This window comes from Pleurodeles waltl, chromosome 11 (assembly GCF_031143425.1).
Source record: "Pleurodeles waltl isolate 20211129_DDA chromosome 11, aPleWal1.hap1.20221129, whole genome shotgun sequence".
Classification (NCBI taxonomy): domain Eukaryota; kingdom Metazoa; phylum Chordata; class Amphibia; order Caudata; family Salamandridae; genus Pleurodeles; species Pleurodeles waltl.
Window position 1 is genome coordinate 949,856,580 of NC_090450.1, and position 22,807 is coordinate 949,879,386.

Below are 22,807 nucleotides of genomic sequence, written 5' to 3' on the forward strand. Positions count from 1 at the left end.
GACAACATCGCTTCGGCAACGATGACGCTGCTGCCTGCACCGTGACCTGGAGACAATGCACGTCACACCACCCCTCTTCACACCACAGCCCTGGTCTCACCGATGCCGCAGGATGCCCTTACTGAGCGCCTGCCTGCACTGTGACCTGTGGGAATCGCACATCACATCGTCCCGATTCGCATCGCAGCCCGACGCCATCCATGCAAGAGCTCCTGACTTCATCATCAGCCACGAGTTCGATCTGCAACACATGTGAATTCAAGGGCCTGACAACCCCTGTACTGACCTCCGGAACCAACACCTGCGAAGCCAGCGACGCCGCACTCCAGATCTCATCGCGAGGACCACGATGCCCTACATTTCCATGGTACTGTTTGTGGGTCTTCCCGACACCGTGGGTGGCCCGCGACCCACAGCTAGTCTTAACTCTTGGATTAGTTGTTCACGACGCCGTGATAGCCCCAGATGGAGCTACTTCAAGGAACTGTATTTTTAAGTTAAGTCTTGCAAAATTCATATCTTTCTTACTGTATGTTGGATTTTTCTCGTTTTGGTCTTGTTTTACATAGATAAATATTGACTATTTTTCTAAAACTGGTGTGGTGTCCTTGTGTAGTGTTTTCACTGTATTACTTGTGTTATGTGCAAATGCTTTACATATTCCTTCTGAGATAAGCCTGACTGCTCATGCCAAGCTACCAGGTGGGTGAGCAGGGGTTATCTGAGCTGGATATCTCAGTTATCCTGACTTGAGTGAGGGTCCATACTTGGACAGGGTGCAAACCGACTGCCAACTAGAGACCCCATTTCTAAGACAATGTATAAGGTATTTGTGCAACACACACACACACACACACACACACACATATAAGAAATGTTTATAGGAATAAACTGACGCCAAAATAACAAAAATGCAATATGTAGATCAAGATTTATTTACTTTTCAACACACAAACTCACTGCTTTAAAAAGGGGATCATTTTAGAGCCTTCATACTAAATTGGAGAATATGGTAAATATTGTAGCCGTAGAAGCCAATGTGCTTTTCGTACGGCAAATAGGGTCCCACTGGGACTGCATTGTAGGCACTAATGAAGTGTGTCCCCCCAGCTGCGAGGAGCGAAGTACAGTAACGTTGGGGCCGCTCAGTTCCAAGCCAGGCAACTAAGTAAACCACCAAGGCCGTTGGGCTGGGCAACAAAGTACCTGATCGGTTGTAGGGCGTTGATGCAGGAAGAGGAGTTGTGCTGCAGCACAGCTCAAAGAGGCAAGCATGGTGTGCTGCGGCTCAGGAAGGCTTACCTAGTGCGTCCTAGTTGTCAAGGCAACCCGGAGAGGCACCACCATCAGCGACACCCGAAGAGGCTGGTTGTGACCAGGAGACCCATACACCTGCAATACAAGTAAAGAAAATATTTTCCCCACAGGCTAACTCTTGCGCCTTCAAGGATGATTCTGCAGAAACTAAGGAGGTGGGCTGCTAAATTTGGTCTAGGAGACAGGACCAATACAAAAAGAGGTACGAAGACCTAGACGGCGTGTCACCAGAAGAGGAGGAGTCACGAGGGCACACCGCACCAGACAAAAGCCCAGAAGATGCCCACAGAGAAGAATCTTGGGACACAGAAGCAGTTTCACTACAGTGAGGAACAGAAACAACAGCCACGGCTTCCCAGCAAAACGAAGAAGGTTTGGAGCAGCCCGCCAGCAAAGAGGGAGCCAATCAAGGTGCACAGAGAGGCCATGTTCCGCTTGCAGATGGAGAACACTGCTGGGGTGTCAGCTGTCCCAGCTATGCCCCAGGAGGAGCGTGGCTTCTGCAGGTTCGTGATCGGGTTCTGGCATGTGACAAAATGGCAGATAGTGCGAAGGAAGGGGAGACCGTGGACTAGCATAAAACGCTGTCAGTCTCACAATTGTTTACTTTCACATTTATTCACACCTGATGAGGCTACGCTAACAAGTATAATCAGGTAACGCCCTTGTAACTCTAATTTGGGACTTTTTTACATTTCCCGAAATTGCTGAATACAAAGAAAGAGCACATATTGCACACTATTCTCCAGCTCCAGAGTAAGGGAGCTACTTCTCGATAAAGCTCAGTGAACGTGGTGGATCATAAAACATAAAGAGTGGGTAACTTACCTGCATTTACTCTACTTTTCTTCCGGGGGACCGGTGGGGAAACTCCTGGGTCTGAACCTGGAAAGGAAAAAGAAGAGAGAGATTAGTTCTATGGATCTTCATCTCCCTACTGAAAGACGTAAGAAAAACACATGAAACAAAGTCTTGCAAACATATTATTACTCCTATGGTCTCTCATTATATCCACAGAACGCAAGGGATTTATACTGATGAATGGACACCCGGCGCATCGGAGTAGTCACAGCAACTGGGGAATCCGAAAGGAAGGCTCCCTTCTGGTAGAGCAGCATGGACTGAAATAAAATGCTGCACTCACCAGGGAGATCCAAAGGGACGGTCCACTTCTTGCAGAGCAGTGCAGGAGTTGCAAATAAGCACCACACTCAGGCTCCACCTGACAATCAGGAATGTTCCCACAAAGTGGAGTACTGGCTCTTGATGAGCGGTGCAGTGTTAGAATTGGGCAGCTCACAAGGTCTTTGATGTCCCTTAGACCTCAGGGAAGAACAGTGGGCCAGCCCTTAGAGTCACTCTGGGTTTAATCCTTAGTTCCTTGTGGCAGGGCAGAAATCAGCAGGCAGCAGTGCAGCTCATCAAAGCAGGGCAGGTCTTCCTGGGAACAGTCAGGCACAGCAAAGTGGCAATCCTTTTAGCGCAGCAACCTTTACTCCAGCAGCGTTTCTTTGAAGTCCAGAAGTGTACTGTTATCAGGGGGTCTGAGCCCCTGTACTTATAACAAAAAGTGCCTTTGATGTGGGGATGACTTCAAAGGATCCCTCTGAAGTGCACAGGTCCCCCTTTCATTGCAGCCCTGGCTTCAGACTATCAGTTGGGGGTAATCAGCCCTTTGTGTGGGCTCAAGCCACTAACCTTTGAAGTGTAAGTGTGAGCGCTTCCCACCCTCATTGCCCGGGAAGACGCTTCAGTATGCAGATGAATGCAGATGCAGCTGAGTGTGCTGTGTTGTGAGTGTCTGGAAGGAATGCACAAATGTAGCCCAGCCCAGACCAGATATGTGTTGAAGACAGGCTGACAGAGCAGTAAGAGCAGAAGCATGCCAACTTTCTAAAAGGGGCATTTCTAAATAGTAATAATAAATCAGACTTTACCTGTAAAGAGGATTTATCATTACCATTCCAATGATATGAAACATGATGCAGTTACTCCTTTCTGATCAGGAATTACAGCTTAAAAGTGCATTAAGGAATTCCCAATACTGGGCTATGAGAGGAGCAGGCCTCGCAGTAATGAAAACCGACTTTAAGAAGTTTTTCATTACCAGCACACGTAAAACTTAAAAGTATGTGTCCTGCCTTCTACGTACATAGCACCCTGCAGGGGTGTTGAATTTAATAAAATATCCACTTGTCCATGGGACAGGTTGCTTCATAAATCTACTTGTCCTGTAGTGTGGTGACAAGTTATGACAGTAATCTCATATAAGAGCTCTGATAATAACCTCGCTAATTATGCCAGGGCTAATACTATAGTAGGCCTTGATACTAGCAATTTCCTTATTTTGCCACCTTTCTGCAGATCTACATAGTGGGGCTGGAGGTAGCAGTAAGCAATAGTTCAAGGGTTAAAACACCCTTTTGAGTCTGTGCAAATCTACGAACTTCCATGTTTTAAGGGTTTTCATCAGGTCTTCCCATTTCATTTCCCATACTGAGTAAGGTTGGAAAATTACTCTTGACAAGGGTAAGAAGTAAAACTTCTTCCAGGGTTGGGAAAAAAGTGGTCAAAGGTAAATGTGAACATCTAACCGCTCAACAAATTTTCGGGTGAGCAAATTTACACCTGCATATTTGTTCGTGCTAAAATACAGTTCACAAATATTTCCTAGGAGTATGATTTCCTGGTCTACTTCTGTGAGTTCATGAAATACGCAAATCTGCACAAATACAAAGACATCGACCATGGGTGCACTTTTGGGATTTTTTAAAAGAATTGGGCCTCTAATTGGATCTGGTGTTAACCAAGACCTTTTGTTTTATTAAAATGTTATTTCTCTCTCAAGGCCTCTATTGGCTGGCTTCACTGTGACTGATCCTTCTTGCAGAACCCGCTCTCATGCCTGGATACCCTCACAGGTGACAAGTTCGGCACTCTACAAATCCATGTTACATTACATTATAATGATAGCAATCTGGTGTTTCATAGGGAGCATATCTGCACAAAGTAGTTTTGTTCAGTGTCAGGAACTACTGTGGCAATGAGTGCTTCTTGCAACCAAAAAATATTTTTGCTTTTTGTTAATATTTGTTACAATGGTGAGGGCCTAACACGTCCCACAACATTTTTTTTTTACAAAAGCCATGTCAAAACAAGACATGCATTAACAAAACCAAAAGACTGACCACCAATGTTGAACTTATTGGCTTTGCCAGAGCTTTTTTATATTTATGTTTCTCAAAATCTTGTTAAAACTGGTACCTAAACTTTCTCAGTAGTTCAGCAGAACTTTTTTCCCTAAGTGCATTTTTTGTGACTATTTTATTTTGAAAAAAAAAATCATCACTCTTGCTTTCAAGCCTCTACAAATATTTGCATTTAATCAGAGAGCAATCTGGGAGCATGCTACGTAACCCATATTTTTACATTTTGCAAACTTGTGTACACATTTTTTTTACTGGAACCACTGTCAGTAGTGCAGTTCAAGCTTACATTTATTTAGAACACTCACCCTAATTATAAAGGCTCCCTGGTGGTGGAAGACCCTAGTGGGCCCACCATTCTGTGTCATCTTCCGCCATCCCCCATACTATCACTGCCCTCCCAGTTGCTCCCCATCCAGTTGCCTGTGCCTGCTCACCCAAAAGGGTGGGCGTCCCATTCACCCCAGGCACCTCATCCCCTGCTCCAGTCAGCCCTGCTGCCTTCACGGAGGAGGCTATTGACCTCCTGAGGACCATCTCTGTAGGGCAGACAACCTTTGAGAATGCCATCCAGGAGTTAGCATCCCAGATGCAGCAATGCAATGCATACCTGGAAGGCATTCATGGTGCCATGTCTGGCCCACAGAGATCTTTTCAGGCTCTAGCCTCCTCCCTTCACCCATCTCAAGCACACGTTCAGACAGCCATGCGCACACCTCAACACACAAGAAGCACACAGAGAATCACAAGCACCACACTTCCCACCACAGGCATAAACACAGCCAACATACAAAAGCACACACGACAAAATCCACTTCCCCCAGTGTGTCAACCACTCCTGCCTCCCTGTCTGTCACCTTGACATGCACACCCACAAGCACTGCACCCTCAGTCACTGCTGCTGGCCCCATTCTTGCAGTCACAACATCTGACATCCAGTCATCCACCCCAGGCACCACACAGCACTCACCACAACTACATTAACTGACACATGCAGTACACTCACCAGACCTACAGACACCCAGACCACATCCATGTACACTGGCAGCCTGTCTTGTCCCACTTTGTCCACTCCCCTCCTCCCAAAACACTCAAACATTCCCAGACACCCACCCAACACACATCCACCACACCTCTGCATACTGTACAGGCACCTGCATCCACATCCAGCACATCTACACCAGTTACTTTTCTTGTCCAGTGTTGACCTGTTCGAACCCACTGGCCCACCCGTCTTGTCCCTAAATGTGCCCACCTCCTTGCCCTGTCCACTCCTTCCACATCGAAGTCTGCCCCAGTCCGCCCTTCCCATTCCCGTGCCCCTTTTCCGTTAAGCAAGAAGCCCCGTGCTGGCCCAGGTCCATCTGCCACCCTGTTCCCAGCCCACTCCCCCATCTTCCAGTAGCAAACCCAAGACCCCTCCACCTCCCAAATGTAAGCCCAAGCCCCCCTCCCAGACGTGAGTCCCCACCCCCACCACTCCCTGTTCCCTGAGGTGCCTGGCAGCCCCATTGATGTCCCTTTATGGTGGAGTACCATGTGCACATGTGGGAGTCAAGTTTGGGCCATTTTGGCCCTTCAGCCTGTTACAGTTGGTGTTGGCCAATGGCCCTATTTGGACATTGCATTTTTCTTTTCATCATTAAAGTTTGTGTGCCCAGTGTTGCTGTTGGCCCACTCGGGAGACGTGGTTTATCGTTTCATTGTGAGGGTGTGGTGTGCACATGTGTGTGCTTTGGGCAGGTTGTATTGGCCTTGTGTCGGGTAAGTACCTCTTGTTCTGGTGTATATGGCTTGAGGGATTTGGGGGTGCTTTGCAGGGTGGGTGGGTGTGTAACTGTGCCCTTTCTTCCCTTGTTTAGTAGGTTGCGGTACTTACCGTCTTCGTCTTCGACGGCGGTCACGGTCGTGGAGGTATATGGTAAGGAGCAGCACTGGTATGATTTTCAATTCTCTCTCTATGTCTGCTTTGGCATGTTATGTGTGCCTACTGTGAGTGTTTCCTTTTATTTGATTCGTTTCTGCCAGGCTTTGCGTGGCAGTGGTTCCCACCCCGGAACTGACAGCAGTCTTGTGCTTCATTATTTGTTGGGCAGGTGGGGCCTTTCCGGCGGCCAGTGGACAGCCTCCTCCGTCGATGTCAGCACTCCTATGCTGGCAGTGAGTGGTTTTCACGCTGGCTGTTTCTCATGTGCTTCATTATTTGCCAGTCCGGAATGCCAGCCTGTTGGCGGAAGTTACCACCACCACCGGCGGTGCAGTCTTTCCCGCCATGTTCATAATGACCACCTTTGTCTTTAACTCTTTTTCTGTCCTTTGGAACCTTTCTCCTGGACTCTTCTCCTTTTCTTCTTCTCCTACTTTCTCTCCAGATGATCTTGTCTTTTAATTGTCACTGGTTTCCCTTTGTAGGTATGGCTGAGGATCCTGGTGTCACTGTTCCTGAGGATGGGGAAAAAAGCAAAGGACAGAACGACAGGAGGTAAGTGGTTTATGGATCTGATATTCTTTGCGTCCTATCAAAAAGGGGGGGGGGGAGTGAGGGTTGATACCTATGGGTGAACACACTGTGATTCCCTTTTTGCTTTTTCTATGTAATGCTCTTTTAAGAGTGTACTGGTGAGGAGTGAATTAGAAAAAGGAAAGGAAAAAAAACAATACTTCATGGCATGGATGAGTCAGGCTTGCTATGATAGTCCCTTATTTTGTATTGGGACTTATGGTGGGGTTTTACCTTCCCCTCCCTCGCGTTTCTCCCCGCCTCCCTTTTCCCTAGTCCTTCTTAGGAAGTTCGTGGCTGAACCCAGTATGCAGGCACGTACCTGCGTTAGCCATGTCCCTCCTGGGACATGGCGGCCTGTCACATCCAGAACCGGGATAATGCCTCTTCGCAGGGCTCCCTCGTTCGTGTGGTCCTCTCCTTACTCCGTCGCTGCGAGGGTCCCCTCTGGGACTTCAGGCGTTTCGTTCTTCAGTCCACGGTCTTTATTCTCGCTACTTCCTCCCGCTGTGTCTTCGTCATCTCTTGTTGCCGCGGTGCGCGTCGCCTCTTCTTCCTCGTGGACGTGCTTACATAAGCACAGAGCTCTCTCCAGAGTGCCCCCGGGGTACTCTCCTGTCGGCCCAATCACCGTCTTTAAGTTGGGGAAGCATCGTTACAATGGAATTGTAACTTTAACAAGCTACAACTTTGTGGTGATTGATTCAATTTTTATGTTCTTGTTTTAATCAGAAAATAGTTTTTAATTGACCTAAATTGGTACGTGGTCTTTACTGGGTGATTTCTTGATGCAATTGTTGTACTGGTGTGACTAACTCTTAATGTTCACTCTCTTAAGTTGCATTCTGCCTAGGTCCTCCACTACTAAAGGGTAGATTAGGTAGTCTTAGAAAAACAGTTTTGCCTAACTAGGAACTAGATTTGTACAGCCTATAGTGAGTCATTACGTTTTCCATTGTAACAGTTCACAAAATAAATATTTTCATAGACCAGGCCATACAATAACACAATTAACAACACAATGGTGCAGTGAGTTCCTGTGTCATCTTTTTTTTTTTTAAATCTGTTTATTAAACATAACATTCACATACCAGTACATTGGCTGTTTACAATTTATCGAATTATTTACTTGCATAAATAATCTTGCACGGCCTCGTTGCATATTAACTGGTATGAAAGAGAGAGAGAAAAATCAAATTATAAACAAACATAAGATATTGCTAACAGAGCAGGAAGAAAGGAAACATACAGCTTAAATACTGTGCGACAACTACTTGCCGAATAACAATGCAGCTAAGCACGACCAATGTCATTGATAATATTTGCTACCTCAAGCCGAGGTAGGGAGGGGTTAGAGGAAGGAATGCAGCTGATATATGTAAGTGTGTGAAGAGCGAAGGACAGAGGTGGGGGCAAGGATTATGTTTTGTGGGGTACAGCGGGATGCTGAGCCTAATTGGCATTGATCGAACTGGGTTTGGCCTGCATAAAGTCTTGTACGCAGTGGAAACAGCCTGGTTTGTTAGGTTAATACTTTGAGGATTAGAATGAGAGTGTCAGCAATGTCTATAATTGAGATTGAGGCAGTTCAAGTATCCTGCTGATCGTATCCACCTTGCTGTAAAATTTGATTTGTGTATGGTGCACTATTCACGGGGGTGCAAGTCATCATGCGCTTCTATTGCCACCACAAAGGTATTCCAGACTTCAGGGCCCACTTCAATGAGACCTTTACGTTGCAATAGGTTGAGTGTCTGCGCCTCGGCCTGTGAGCGACTATGTAGGTCGAGCAGCCAAACCGAGTGGGATGGAACATGTGGAGCCTTCCAATGTGTTGCAATCAGACGTTTGAAGACAACAAACGCTAAGTCTATGAATCTGTGTGCCTGTTTATCTCCCCTAGTGCGGTGAAGTATGCCCAATAAGCAGGACTCTGGTGTGGGGGATAATGCGAGGGATGAGATGTCTGCTCTAACATGTGTAACTCGGTGCCAGGCTGAGTTTATTGAGTGACAACTCCAAACCATGTGGTAAAAGTCGGCTGCCGGGGTAGCACATCTTGGGCACGACGGAGTTGTGTTCGGGTATATTCTTAGAATGCGGGCTGGGGATAAATAAGCATGGTGAATATAATTGAATTGGGTGTAGCGTAAGCGAGGATTTCGGGATATTGATTTGATCGTTGCAAGAGCTGCGATCCAGGTTTTTTGTGGTAATGGCGTAGGAAGGACCATGTCCCAGCGTTCTTTAGCGTGCGGCAGGGTAGTGCAAACTGCTGCTAATAGTATTTTGTATATTTTAGTTATGGTACCTTTTGCGCTACCTATTGTAAGGATAGTGGTGAGCAATGGGGACTCAGGGGGTATATTATTGCCGAGGCCCCAGATCTTGTTTAGTAGCCGTTTAATGGCGCTGTATGTCAAAAAGGCCCCATTGTGCATCACCCCGGCAGACACCAGTTCCGTAAAGGAGCACAGCGCGGAATGGGAGTATAGATCGCCTACCTTCAGTGTATTTATGTCCCGTGTGTTATGATGTGTTGAAATAATTTGGGTGCCCGGCAATTGAAACAGCGGTATCAAGGGTGAATAAGGGGGTAGGGGGACTTGCCATGGACATATCTATACCAGCAAAAGCGAGCTGCTTCCATCAGTATGTGTTTCGAGGGTAGGGAGTGAGGGGTGGATAACAATGTGAGCAGCAGCCCCTTTGGGGCCATACATGACTGCAGCAGTACGCCCTCAGCGGAAGGGGCATCATGCAGCCATCCAGTCAGCCACGACAATTGGGCGGCCGCGTAGTATCTTTCGAGGTTAGGCATGCCCAGCCCGCCCATTTCCTGCGGATGTTGTGTTATGGTCAACGCTACTCTACGTCTATCTTTGCCCCAGAGTAGGTCGGTTAATATTGAATGTAATTTACTAAAGAAGGAGCGTGGCAGGCACACTGGCAGAGCAGTAAAGTAATATAGGAACCTCGGGAGGATAAGCATCTTGGCAATTGCTACCCGGCCCAACGGGGATAAGGGGAGTGAACTCCAGAATGGTATCGAGCTGCGAGTGGATCTCACTACTCTGTCAATGTTGCCCTCTTTTAGATCTATAACAGAGTGGTAAATCTGCACCCCGAGGTACTTAATGGTTGTATATGACCACGGTAGTTTATATTGTGGAAGTGTTGTATGTGCATCAGCCGGAATGGAGATAAGAGGGAAGATACTGGATTTGGACCAATTGATGTGAAGTCCAGAGGCGAGGGCAAAAGAGTCCAACAATTTCAGCACCTCTGACATGGAGGTAGAATGATTACGCAGATAAATCAGGGCATCATCTGCATATAGAGATATGATATGATAGGTGTTAGATTCCGGGATGCCCCACACATACGCGAAACTACGTAGTTTGATTGCCAGTGGCTCCATAGCAATGGCAAACAGCAAGTGGGACAATGGGCAACCCTGTCTGGTGCCTCTGCTTATGGAAAATGCTTCGGAGATAATGCGACCATTTTTTACACGTGCTGTGGGCTTAGAGTACAACGTCTTGATCCAGTTTATGAAGCCAGGTCCGAAGCCGAACGCCCTGAGTGTGCAAATAAGATAATTCCAGCATAGTGTGTCAAACACTTTTTCAATATCTAGGGAGAGGGCGACCGCTTCGGTGTTTGTGTTGTTATGCATTATATGAAGCAGTCTCCTAATATTTAGGAAGGTGCTCCTACCGGGAATAAAGCCGGACTTATCTTGATGTATCAGACTCGGTAGGTAGGGGAGGAGCCTATTCGCTAATATTTTCCCTAGTAATTTGCAGTCTGTATTTAGGAGGGAGAGCGGTCTGTATGATTTAACATCAAGGGGGTCTCGACCAGCTTTTGGAAGGACCACTATTAAAGCTTCGCGCATGGAGTCTGGCATTTGCAAATTATGGTACGCCTCATTAAACACTTCTACGAGCGGGGGCAGGAGATGACTCGCATGAGAGTTCAAATATTCCACCGGAAGTCCATCCAACCCGGGGGTTTTACTGCGCGCCATTTGTGCCAAAGCTGAGCGCAGTTCTTCAATGGTAATGGGGCCATCCAGAATATGGGTGTTATCGAGGATAAGTTGGTTTTGAGAGACAAGTTGTAGTATATCAGTTAGGTGTGATTCCGGCGGAGGGGGAGGAGACGTATAAAGTGTACGATAATATATGAAAAAGGCTTCATTGATGCCAGACTGAGTGTTAACGATAACGTCGGGGTTTAAGCGTATCGCGCCGATAGGCGTTGGCTGTGAGGGCTGTCGAGTCAGCCAGGCTAATAGTCTACCGGATCTGTCTCCTTCAGCGTGCTGTCTTGTTATATAATGTCTGTAGTCATGTTTGCTTAGCCTAGCATCTGCTTCGTTATGGGCGGCCCTAAGCGAATTCAGTGTTGTTAGTATGGACTCGTCCCTGACAACCGCAGCCTCCGCATTGCGGATTTTTACCTCTAGTGTTTGTAGTTCTTTAGTGAGTGCTTTTCTCACCCCTACCGTGGCTGCAAGGCAGTGTCCCCGTATCACCACTTTATGGGCATCCCACTCTAAAGAGCGGGATGATGACGAGTTTTTATTTAGCAGGAAATAATCAGCTAATTTTTTAGTTATATCTGTTTGAAAGGGGGGATCTAAAAGGGCTTCCGGCTGTAAGCGCCACGTTGGTATGCGAGTGTGCATGTGTCCCCAAGCTATCGTTACACATAAAGGATTATGATCTGATATAGTGCGCGCTAAGTATTCAGATCCGCACACCTTCTGAATCACTGTTGCAGATACAAAGACCATATCTATTCTGGTATACAACTTATGTACAGGGGAATAATAAGAGTATTCCCGTTGGGCGGGATGGGCCGTCCTCCATACTTCACTCAGGCCGTTGTTTAAAGCCCAACTTGCTAGTGCTTGAGAGGCACGAGTGGAAGGAGCTGAGGTAAGCGGGGGGAACGAGCGGTCCATTTGAGTGTCTAAGACACTGTTAAAGTCTCCTCCCCAAACGCATTCCAACGTAGGGTCGTTAAGGTTGCTGGTTGAAAGTGTAGATAGGAAATCGCATTGGTCTGCATTTGGGGAGTACAGTGCAACTAGGGCTAAAGGGGATCCATCTAGTATGCCCTCAACTATCACGTGGCGACCATTTGAGTCACATTGTGTGCGAGACACGGTGAATGGAACCCCGGGGGCGATCCAAATCGCTACCCCGCGGGCAAATGATGAAGAAGTTGTGCCATGCAATTGCCCCTTCCATTTTGAGCGTGTGTTTTCTAGCGTAGTTTTAGAGAGATGTGTTTCTTGCAATAATGCTATATGTATCTGATGTCTCTTGAGAAAGGCATAAACCCTCTGACGCTTCCGTGGAGTTGCCATGCCTCTAATATTCCATGTGAGCACCTTGTATTTTGCTATACTCTGATGTGTTTGAGTGGCCATGATATTTTTATGGTTTTCGTATGTCCAAGGGAATGAGTGTCTGCTGACCATGACATAAAAACATTGTGACGTGCGCACGCTAAGATTGGGTAACTTGTTCCTGCGACATTGCGAGCTGTAGTCCTATTGCTATGATAATCATGACATGTACATTTGCTGCTGCATTTGCAATTAACTAACATGTGATAAAACCAACGACTAAATAAAAGGGTACACTCTAAAACAACACACAATAACAACTGAATTGAAAAATAGAAATCAATTCCAGCAATTGCTGGCATGAGAGAATGGTCCATATGGAGCAGGGGGGTGTCGGGAAGCATTGATACAGAGTCTAGAGTTTACCCTGCCCTGTTCACTTGTGGTGAAGAGTGTGCCGCCCAGGGGCACAATCGAATCACACGGCGTAGCAGGTAGATGCCGATGGCGCTCAGAAGGAGGTGTAATAGTATTGTGATGCTATCCCCGATTTGTAAGAACCAGTAGGGCCCAGCTGCTTAGCAGATATCATCTGCTGTGCGTGGTGTGAGGGTAGGGCCACGTGTGGATTCAGCTGAATCAGAGTTTGCATCTTGTTCCTGCTCAGCGTCCGCTTGTGTAGAGGAGGCAGTAGGTGACGCGTTAACAAATCTGGATGTGGCTCGCAGGAGACGGGAGCGTTCAGTTTGCGCTTGTTCAGGCGAGGGCTTCGCGCCTTGTTTTTTGCGCTGTCTACGACCCGACGTGGAGGAGGGTCTATCGGCTCCCAGAGCATTTGTGTCTAACGGATCGGCTAGCCCCTTGGCATGTAGCCAGGTCCAGGCGTCCTCTGGAGAAGTAAAAAAGAGTGTGCGAGTGTCATCTTGTATCCGGAGTCTGGCAGGGAACAACAGCGCATACTTAATGTTATGTTTTCGGAGACATGCCTTAACATGGTAGAAAGAGTTGCGTTTCTTCTGTACTTCTGCTGTAAAATCTGGGTAGGCTGTAATCACACCATCTTCGAAGCTTACCGGACCAGATTTGCAGAATAGCTGTAGGATAAGATCTCTGTCACGATAATTGAGGAGTCTTACTATAAGCGGGCGTGGTTGTAAGCCAGGAGGGGGAGGCCTGGCGGGGATCCTGTGTGCTCTTTCGACAGAAAAGAACTTCGGGATGTTATCCTTCAGAATAGTATCAGTAAGCCATTTCTCTATAAATAGTTCAGCACTGAGGCCCTCGGCACGCTCGGGAAATCCTACCATACGGATATTGTTGCGACGGGATCTACCCTCTGCATCCTCAGCTCTGCGTTTTAAAGAGTCCACCTCTGTCGATAAGTGAACTAGTTGCGATTGGAGATCTTTAACCGAGCGGGGGAGGGCCACAGTATCTCTTTCAAGTTCCGATACCCTATCAGCCAGTGCGTGTTGGTCAGTGCGAAGTATGTTAAGATCTTCTGTTACCGAACCTATTTTAGCTTCTAGAGTAGTTTTAGTGTCTAGAATGGCTTGTAGTATCTTTTCAAATTGTGATGTGTGTGATTGTAGGGTCAATTCTAGCTTCTGAAGTGCCACTTGTGTGGTGGCATAGGGCTCTGAGGAGGATGAGGTGGCGTGTTCCATCTTGCCCAGCGGTGCACGTGAGGTTTTTGGTTTGACCATTTGGCAAGTACAGGAGCTCTTAGGCGTTAGCGTGCTGAGAAAACGCGAAGCAGTATGTGCGACCTAGTCAAGTGTCCTGCCAGTTCAACCTAGGCGTTGAGGAGGAGCAAGGCCAGGATCAAGCAAGGCTTTAGATAGATAAGGGCCTGGTACTTTTGCTATCACTTGTGACACTTGCTAATGACAGTGCTGGTATGACTTTATAAGACTGGTGGGATAGGGAGCAATACACTGTGCATTGTGACGGAAGTTGCAGCAGCACATGGTAACTAGTGTCCCAAGAGGGATGATTCATGCGTGTGCGCCCTACCACACGATAACTGTCATCAATAGGCACTCCCCTTATAGACGGCCAGGTCCGTTATGTGTTTTCCACTCTCCCAGATAGCTGACTTCCTGATACCTCTATCTCCTAGAGGTGGAGCACGGGCCAGTGCAGGACAAGGATCCGTACAGTAGGGGCTGCGGCTGTGGCCCCCTGTGCTGGTGTAGCAATCCGCATTGAATCAGTACATTTAGTTGGCCGCAATTAATCATCCGACGTGGCCTGCAACACTGGAGCCGGTCAATTTGTGTACCTGTTTTCGCGGACTGCTCCGTGCAGGGAGCAGGGATGCCACAGGACGATGCCACCACACAGCAACGACGCAGAGTGAGTTTTCGGGGTGTGCGCCCTGATGTGACACGCAGTTGCGCAGCGCCACCCACGCGCCAGTGGGCCTTTTATGACAGAATTAGGCGCTGTTATTTGCAAAGGATGCAGAGGTGTTGAGTATTGGCCGTCGCCTGGTGGGCCTGTTGATGCGATGGACTAATCAGTAGCCGGAGCGCGGGGCGCCATGTAGCTGTGGGTAAGCGGAGGGAGCCAGGACACAGTCAACCGCACCGGCTGCTCACCTCGGTAATTATGGTGCGGGGGGGCCTACCTCGACAGGTCTCGGCCCGTGAGGGGCTTCGCCGCAGTGCATAGATTCCAGCCAGCGCCGCCCTTGCAAGATGTTCCTCACGGGCCGGCGCGTCGCAACGGCGCACAGTTCTGTGTAGAGTTCCCGCTGGCGCCCTCCATGCATGCGGCGCGATCCCCAGGCCACACCAACAGGAGGCGTGTCCCGTGCGGTCTGACCTCCAGGTCGGCCGCGGAACGGTGTGTTGTCGCAGATCAGCAAGAGAGCCACAGTACGGGGAGCCCCATTCACTGGGTGTAAAACAGGTAAGCCTGCTACGGCAGGGCTTATCTCGATAAGATGGCGCCGTGTCGGAGGTGGCCTGGACGGCACCGCCCCTCCAGAGTGCTCGTGGCCAGACGGCGTACCCCAGCGCCTCTCACCACCGGGTAAAAAACGATGGTGTTGTGTCGCCTCAGCAGATCGCAAACCCGTGTTCTGGGAGCGGGTCGCGAGTGACTCCGTGTAGCGCTCGCCGCGAGCGCGTTGTCCGCAGCACAATCACGGCCTCAACCCGGCCGATCGCCAGCCGTGCGACGGTATCGCGTCTCCGGCCGCGTTCAACGATGCCGCCCCCGGGCAGCCCCCTTAACGGCAGTCGGACCCACTCTGGGGGGGGCCCGGGCGCCTTCAACAGGATGCTTTACCGGGCCAGGGATCGGAGCCGCAGTTTATGCTGCTGCTCCGGTCGCCATCTTGGCCACGCCCCCGAGTTCCTGTGTCATCTTAAGGATTTCGGGGCCCTAAGGGCAATACATGTTGTGGGGGCCCCTTGTTAGAACACTTTTGAATTTTATTGCATATATTCTGATAATTGAAACCCCATGATACCAAACAACATTGACTTATATGTTAAAGTTCAAAAAGAGAAACAGAAGTCTGATTGAGAGGAAATTTCCTTTCCGGGTACCCCTGGCAATTGTCACTTTGCCCGTGCATTGAAATATCTCTGGTGTGTTCTAGTTCAGTGGTTCCCAACCTGTGGTCCGGGGACCCCTGGGGGTCCGGGAAACCTCCTTAGGGGTCCATGACTGCTTAGAAAATTAACTAATATTCACAGATTAATAAGCTATACATAAATAAAGTGGCTAGGGGTGAGGAGCCAAGATGGGCGCCTGAGCAGTAACTTTTGTTTGAAGCTCTGACTAAACACAGAAACTGGGACCCCCCCCTTAGCCCCAAAAGCAGGCGCGATGGTACAGACAGTGAGCAGCAAGACCCCCCACCCACGCCTGCGCCCAGAAGTGAAAGACGCTGATCCTAGCGAAGGCAGAGTGCAGCACATGGGGGAGCGGTGAGGAATGCCTCAAAGGCAGAGAGATTGCAGGTGGCAGCTGCAGTACAGGCTGCAATCGAGCAGAGGCTATCCTCAGGAGTGTCAGAGGTGGGGGTCGTTTCGGAGGCATGACTACCCGAGGCATACTGAGAGCAGTGGTGAGCAGCGGCCTCTGGTGAGTGTGGGGTGCCAAGGGTGTTTCCTGCATCGGAAGTGGAAGGCTGTGTGGGTGTCTGACAATGATCGGGAGCAAGGAGGCAGATCCGGTCATACTCAGAAGAAGCAAGGAGAGATTTGGGGGCACCGAGTCAGCGGGGGCCACATGAGAAAAACCAGTACCAATGCCGCAGTTACCTGAAGATGGCGGCATTCCCCCCCAACCCATAGATGTCAGTCCCCATTACAAACCCACACTTTAGGCAGGAGCAAGGGCGTGAAAACATACAAAGGACAGGACGAGTGGTCAGCCCCAGCTTGCACCACCCCTAAGGTGTTGCATGCAAGGTGCCCCTTCCATTTAATTTTCCTCCATCTTGCATGGAAGGAAAATAGGCAATCAGGTGTAGGGAAGTGACCTCTGCCCACAGGAAGTGATCACATAGTGGGTGTAGTCACCCTAAGGTAGATGACCTATTGGTCACTACCAGGTACTCCTCTAAACTCCCACTAAATACAGTATTTAGTGGGCATCCCTAGACCAGAGAATCAGATTCCAAGGACAAAAGAAGACCAGCAACAAAGAAAACCCAAGGCTCAAGAATTGAAGTCCTGCTGCACAAAGAAAAAGGTGCCAAACCCTGCCTGCTGCACCCAGGACTTGACTGAGGGCTTTCTTGGACACTGAACGGTCTCTACAACCCCCCAGAGGACCTCCACACTTTGAAAATCACCAAAGATCTCCTTCCAGAGTAAAGACCTAACCCTCCTGCAAACAAAGACCAATGACTCGGTGAAGGCCACTTCACAGACCGGCTGCTGACCAAGGAAACGGATGCTGCAGCCAGAACCAACACTACCCGACGGACCGCAAGGACAAACCCTGCAAGTGTGCCAAGTTTGGTGGCACTGCGCCCTCCAGTGTTCAAACCGCACCATTGCTTCAGACAGTTGTCACCTAACGTCAGACACCCAGAAGGAAGTCCATTCCAGACTGTAAAAGGACCAAGAGGAAGCCCCAGTCGAGGGACTTCAGAAACCACCACAACCTCCCACCAGAATGCCCCTGCTGACCTGCAAGCGATACTCAAAGTGACCTACCTCCTGCTTCCATGGGCACCTTTGGCACGCTCCCGGCTCACCTATTCGCTCTGAACCCGGCCGCCAGTTTTGCCCTAAGGGACCCTTACCCCTTACGACCTCAACACTCCAAGGGGACCCACCGGACTTTTCTTTAGGTCCACCTGTCCAGTGCTTTTCAAAGTGGTCTCCCCGCAGTGTGCTGGCACCTGATCCAACAACTTTCTCCAGCTGCTCCTGCCGAAACCGGGAGCTGCCCGAACTTCTCCAGCTGGTCCGTAGTGCCCACTTATGACCTCAACATACCTGCAAAAGGAGACATTGGTAAACGCATTGCTAGATTTTATATGCATTTTTTTTATATTTCTCTATTGATTCCTATGGTGCGTAATTATGCATAAAAACACTATCTTTGCTCAACTTTAAAAATTCATAACTTAAAATATACGTAACCGATTTTGATGATCATGGTCATACACATTTTATAAAAATCTTAAGTATTTTTGTAGATTGGTCGCAAGTTATTTTTTGGAGTGTGTGTCTTGATTTATTGATACTGTGAGTACAATAAATGCTTTGCACTTCACCAAGATTGGCCTAAATGCTCGACCAAGCTACCACAAAAAATAGAGCATTAGGTGGTCTCATTTTTACCTCTGTAAACCAATGTGTGGTTGCCCGGACCCTCTGCATAGTGTGCCCAGTTTTGCACACTACATAGAGGGCCAGCCTCCTATATTTGGTGTATCAGCGGTGGGATAAAGACTTTGCATTTGCTGATATCACTTTGTCAGTTTGTGAGCACACAAATAACTCTTCAAATTGTCTTTAGCTGAATTGTTTTTTTATCAATTGGCTAAAATGTTTCCAAATATTTAAAATAACTGTTAGGGCCCTGGTTATGTCCCTGCAACACTATTACAAGTTTAAAAGTCCTTACTTTAGTCGGCCTTATCCAAAAAAGGGTTCCAAATTTATAAAAAGGACCCATCTTTAGTAAAATAACATGACAGACACAGAGACCCAGAGCCAGGAGCTCGACCTGGCCCCCTACCAGGCATATAGCTATGACCAGTTGAGGAAACTCTGTAGACTGTATCAGATTCACACTGGAAAATGCCCAAATGCAGGTAAACTTATGCTTCTGGTGGCCCAGCATGAAAAAGATCACCCCACAGATGAAATAGATGATGATGTCTCTGGGGGAGGAGAGGACCTTGTGGACAATGGGGATGAGGGTAGCTCCTCTAACCACAGTACAAGTGCACCCACAGAGAAAGCCAGGCCTTAGCCATGCTGACCAAAAGAATGGCCCTGGAGGCACATCTTTTGGAACTTGCAAAAAAGAGAAGAGAGTTGTGCTCTGTCTGGTGGCAACATCCAAGTATTAAAAGAAAGACCTTTAAATCTTAAACTCCCAAAAGGAGTTGTCCTTCCCATCCCCAAAGGGGAAGATATGGTGAAATGGTTTTCTGACTTTGAAAGAGCCTGCATTGGGTGGGAAATTGAGAAAAAACACTGGGGCACACTATTATGGGAGTTATTCTCAGGAAAGTGCAGGCATAGGCTCCTGACACTGAATGAGGCAGATTCTAAATCCTATGACCTTATGAAGGGTACACTGATTGCGGGATCTGGATTTACAACTGAAGAGTACTGCATAAAGTTCAGGGAGGCTTGAAAAACCCAGAGCCAAACTTGGGTAGTTTGTGGACTACTCAGTAAAAATGCTAGGTGGGAGGCGGGGCTTGCCAAGATGGCTGCTGGGACGTGAATCCCCTCGGCTCCGCTGACACCCGCAACAAAGTTGGGCAAAAACGATGAGGTGTAAACCGCAGTGAAGGTCTCACTAAATGCGACGAGGGAGCACCGGATGCTGAAGCTGGCGAAAAAGGTGCGTGAACTGGCAGAGGGTGGAAGACCTACCACTCCTGGAGCGCTCTGCACTGCATAACAGTAGGCAGTGACCACAGTGGCATTAGTGGGGGCCCAGATCCCGAAAGCGAGGTCAGGCACGTTGATGTTTGGCCTTAAAATGGCGACAGCACAGCGGCACTGAGACACACCGGCATGAGACGAGAAGGCCCTGGGGTCCTCAGATGGGGAGGAAGGCATGAGACTGGACCCTGATATCACCCTCAGTCTATTATAGAAAGGGGGCTAGCCATACATGCTTCAACTAAATTAATTACAGGAATTCTTCAGGAGGTCCCCTGGAGATCGTGATGCTGTAGAAATGGGGGGGAAAGCTAAACAAGGGATGGACGACGAAACACGCCCACAAGGGAAATAGAGCACAGAGTGGGGCTGCTAAAAGGATCCCCATCAGGGCTGAGGGTTAGAGATTGAAAAGCAGATAAGAGATATTACACATCCAGAGACAGTGACATTACAGTAAAGTAGCCCCGATTAAAGTGCAAAACTGCAGAAATTGCAAACAAGATGAACCCATAACAGAATGAGGCAATGAGGTTGCATACTAGACAAATAGTTGGGAGCCAAGGCGCCTCACATGAGAAGCTGCTGTAAGGGAACAAACCCTGGTGACTAGACACAAAGGGTCGGGAGAAACCATTCCTACATGTCTCCAAAAAATCAAAACACTAACAGAGTCTCCAACTACTTTGCACCCGTTGAATGGGAAACAGCACAGTAGGAGATCGCAGAGATGACTTTCACACTTAATGAACTTCTGGCCTCCCTGAGAGGCTTTAAAAAGGAACTAAGGGAAGAATTGAAGGCAGATACGGCCTCCTCGCTCGAAAAAATCCAGGCAGAGCTTAATGACAAACTATCCTCACTACGGCAAGATGTAGATTCCGTGGGCTCCAGAATTCTGGACACAGAGACAAAGACTGAAGAAATGGAAGCTCGTCTCAACCAACTAGCTACTCTCACACAGACACTACAGATGGAACTTCAAGCAGCGACACTTAAGCAAGAAGACATGGAAAACAGGGCTTGGCGAGACAACATCAGGATCAGGAACCCTGCAGAGGGAATGGAGGGGCCTGACCTTGAAGCCTTTGTGATGGGCTTGTTCCAGGAGATAGTGAGCAGCACACAGCTAAAAATAAAGATAGACAGGATCCACAGAGTGGGCAGTGGCATCTCCAATGACAAGAGACGACTAAGAAATATTCTCGTCAAATTGCATTCCTTAAGAGTCAAAGAAGCCATCATCCAAGCAGCACGAAAGACAGACAATTTAATGTTTCAGGGAGAAATCTGCTCCCTGTTCCAAGACATAGCCCCAGCCATGCTCGCCCAGAGGCAACAATTCAAGGCCATCACGAATAGACTAAGGGAAGACCATGTGAGATATCGCTGGACCTTTCCCTTTGGCCTGGCCTTTGAATTGAACAATAGATCACATCACATCACTGACCTCTCAAAGGCAATGACGACAATTGGAATTCCCCATTCTGGAGAGAATGGAGGGGAAGGTCCTTCCGAGCCAAGTCAGAGAAAGGCCCCTGGACCCGGACGATGGTTGCCCCAAACAGACCCCTTGAGCACACAAACACAAACCAACAGAGGAGTGTCCAAAATGATAATGAAGATGCACACCTAAGGGAACCATCTTCATTACAGCTTAAGTTAAAATGCAGATCCCACTACCTCACATACCCCAATGATGAAGCCCAACAACTGTAAAGCAACAAAAGCGGCATTAGAGGCGGAACTACGGTTGCCGAAGAAGCCCATAAAGCCCACCCAGCCATACCCCTTCAGCACTCAATGACGACCTTGAGAGGCAAATTAAATGCTATATATGCAAATAGAGAAGAACTAACACTATTACGACTACAGAGAACGTCTTATGAGCAAGGGAACAAGGTGGGCTCACATCTAGCTAGACAGTTACGTGCAAAAAGGGAAAAGGAATACATAGGGGAAATATGTTACCCCACTAATGGACTGACTAACTCAGATGTAGAGAAGGCGAATATGTTTAGTAGGTTCTACCGAGATCTATACACAGCGACACCCACTTCAAATTCCACCCAAATGGACTACTTAGAAAATAATGATTTGCCCAAAGTCAGGACAGCACATAACGATCAATTGGGGGCATCCATTGAGAACACTGAGATACAGATGCCGATAAACTGCCTTAAACCACACAAGTCACCAGGGCCAGATGGTTTGATTGCTCAATTTTATAAAACCTATAGCTCAGAGTTGATGCCCTACCTGACCAACCTATTTACCTATATAGGTACATCAGGTGTCACCACAAATACAATGGGTGAGGCTATTATCTCGGTCATTCCCGGGAGGAGCCAAAATGGCGGCCGGGAAGGACGCCTAACCCGTGAGCTCCGACCGGAGCCGCGGCTGCTGAGCTTGAGCGGCGGCCGTCTGACGGCTGGTGGAAGGAGGAGGACCGCAGCGCCTGGGACGGTGAAGGGCGCGCTCTGCGGCCCCTATCGCGGGTCGCTGGAGCACGCTGAGTGAGTGTCTGCGGGCAGGGGCTCGCAGCCGGGGAAAGTGGTGTCGCGACCCCCGGGCCGGGACCCGACTGGGGTTCTCCCTCTTCCCCCTCTTTATCTTTACCTACACTGCGAGGAGGAGCCGACGGGAATCCCGGCGCTTCTACCGATGGGTGCGCCATCTTGGCGCTGGTTCAGCGGCGGCCCCCGAGTGGGACACTGGAAGCCCGGTGCCATAACGAGGGAGGCGGCCTGCCACTCAAGACAGGCAGGAGGAATTCGGTTTGACCGGGACGGGGGCGCTTGCTCGCCGCGCTGCCCCGGTACTTGATTGCCCGGGCGAGGCGCTGACATTTAGGAGCCAGGATCGTGATTTCCTGCTTGGGGAGGCGCGGGTCACGTTCCGCGGCCCCGGACACAGGACACTAAGGAGCGGTGAGTGAGCGGCTGTGGGGGGGCTCTCGGCTGTGGGAATCGGGACACGGCTGGGACTTCCTCCCGCCTCCCTCCGCTTGCGCAGAGACACCTCAAAACATCGGATACCACACGCTGCCAGCAGAAATTTGCTCCTTGCGCTTGGCTATCGTGCGGAGAACTGAGAACCGTGCGTTCACCAGATATGAAGGCCTACTAATTAAGGATTTGGCCTGGTCCGAGCGCGGCAGAGATATTTAAGAGCCAGGACCGCGGCCTTCTGGCTGTCACCACTAGCGGATCTCTCCCCTGGCCGGTGGCTCTGGAAACTCAGCCAAATAATCTGGGAACGGACCTCCGCCCCCCCTTCTCCCCCTTTCTTTTTTTGCCGCTCCTCCTGGGGCGTT

At 48.9% G+C, this 22,807-nt stretch overlaps 1 long non-coding RNA gene across 1 annotated transcript in view; it reads right to left on the minus strand.

The window, feature by feature from the left end:
- Positions 1–2,143: 2,143 nt before the first annotated feature.
- Positions 2,144–22,807, minus strand: part of LOC138266389 (uncharacterized) — a 517,771-nt gene continuing 497,107 nt past the window's right edge. Inside the window, exon 5 of the long non-coding RNA XR_011199495.1 lies at positions 2,144–2,202. This is a non-coding gene — a long non-coding RNA (uncharacterized lncRNA). The remainder of the gene's footprint in view (positions 2,203–22,807) is intronic.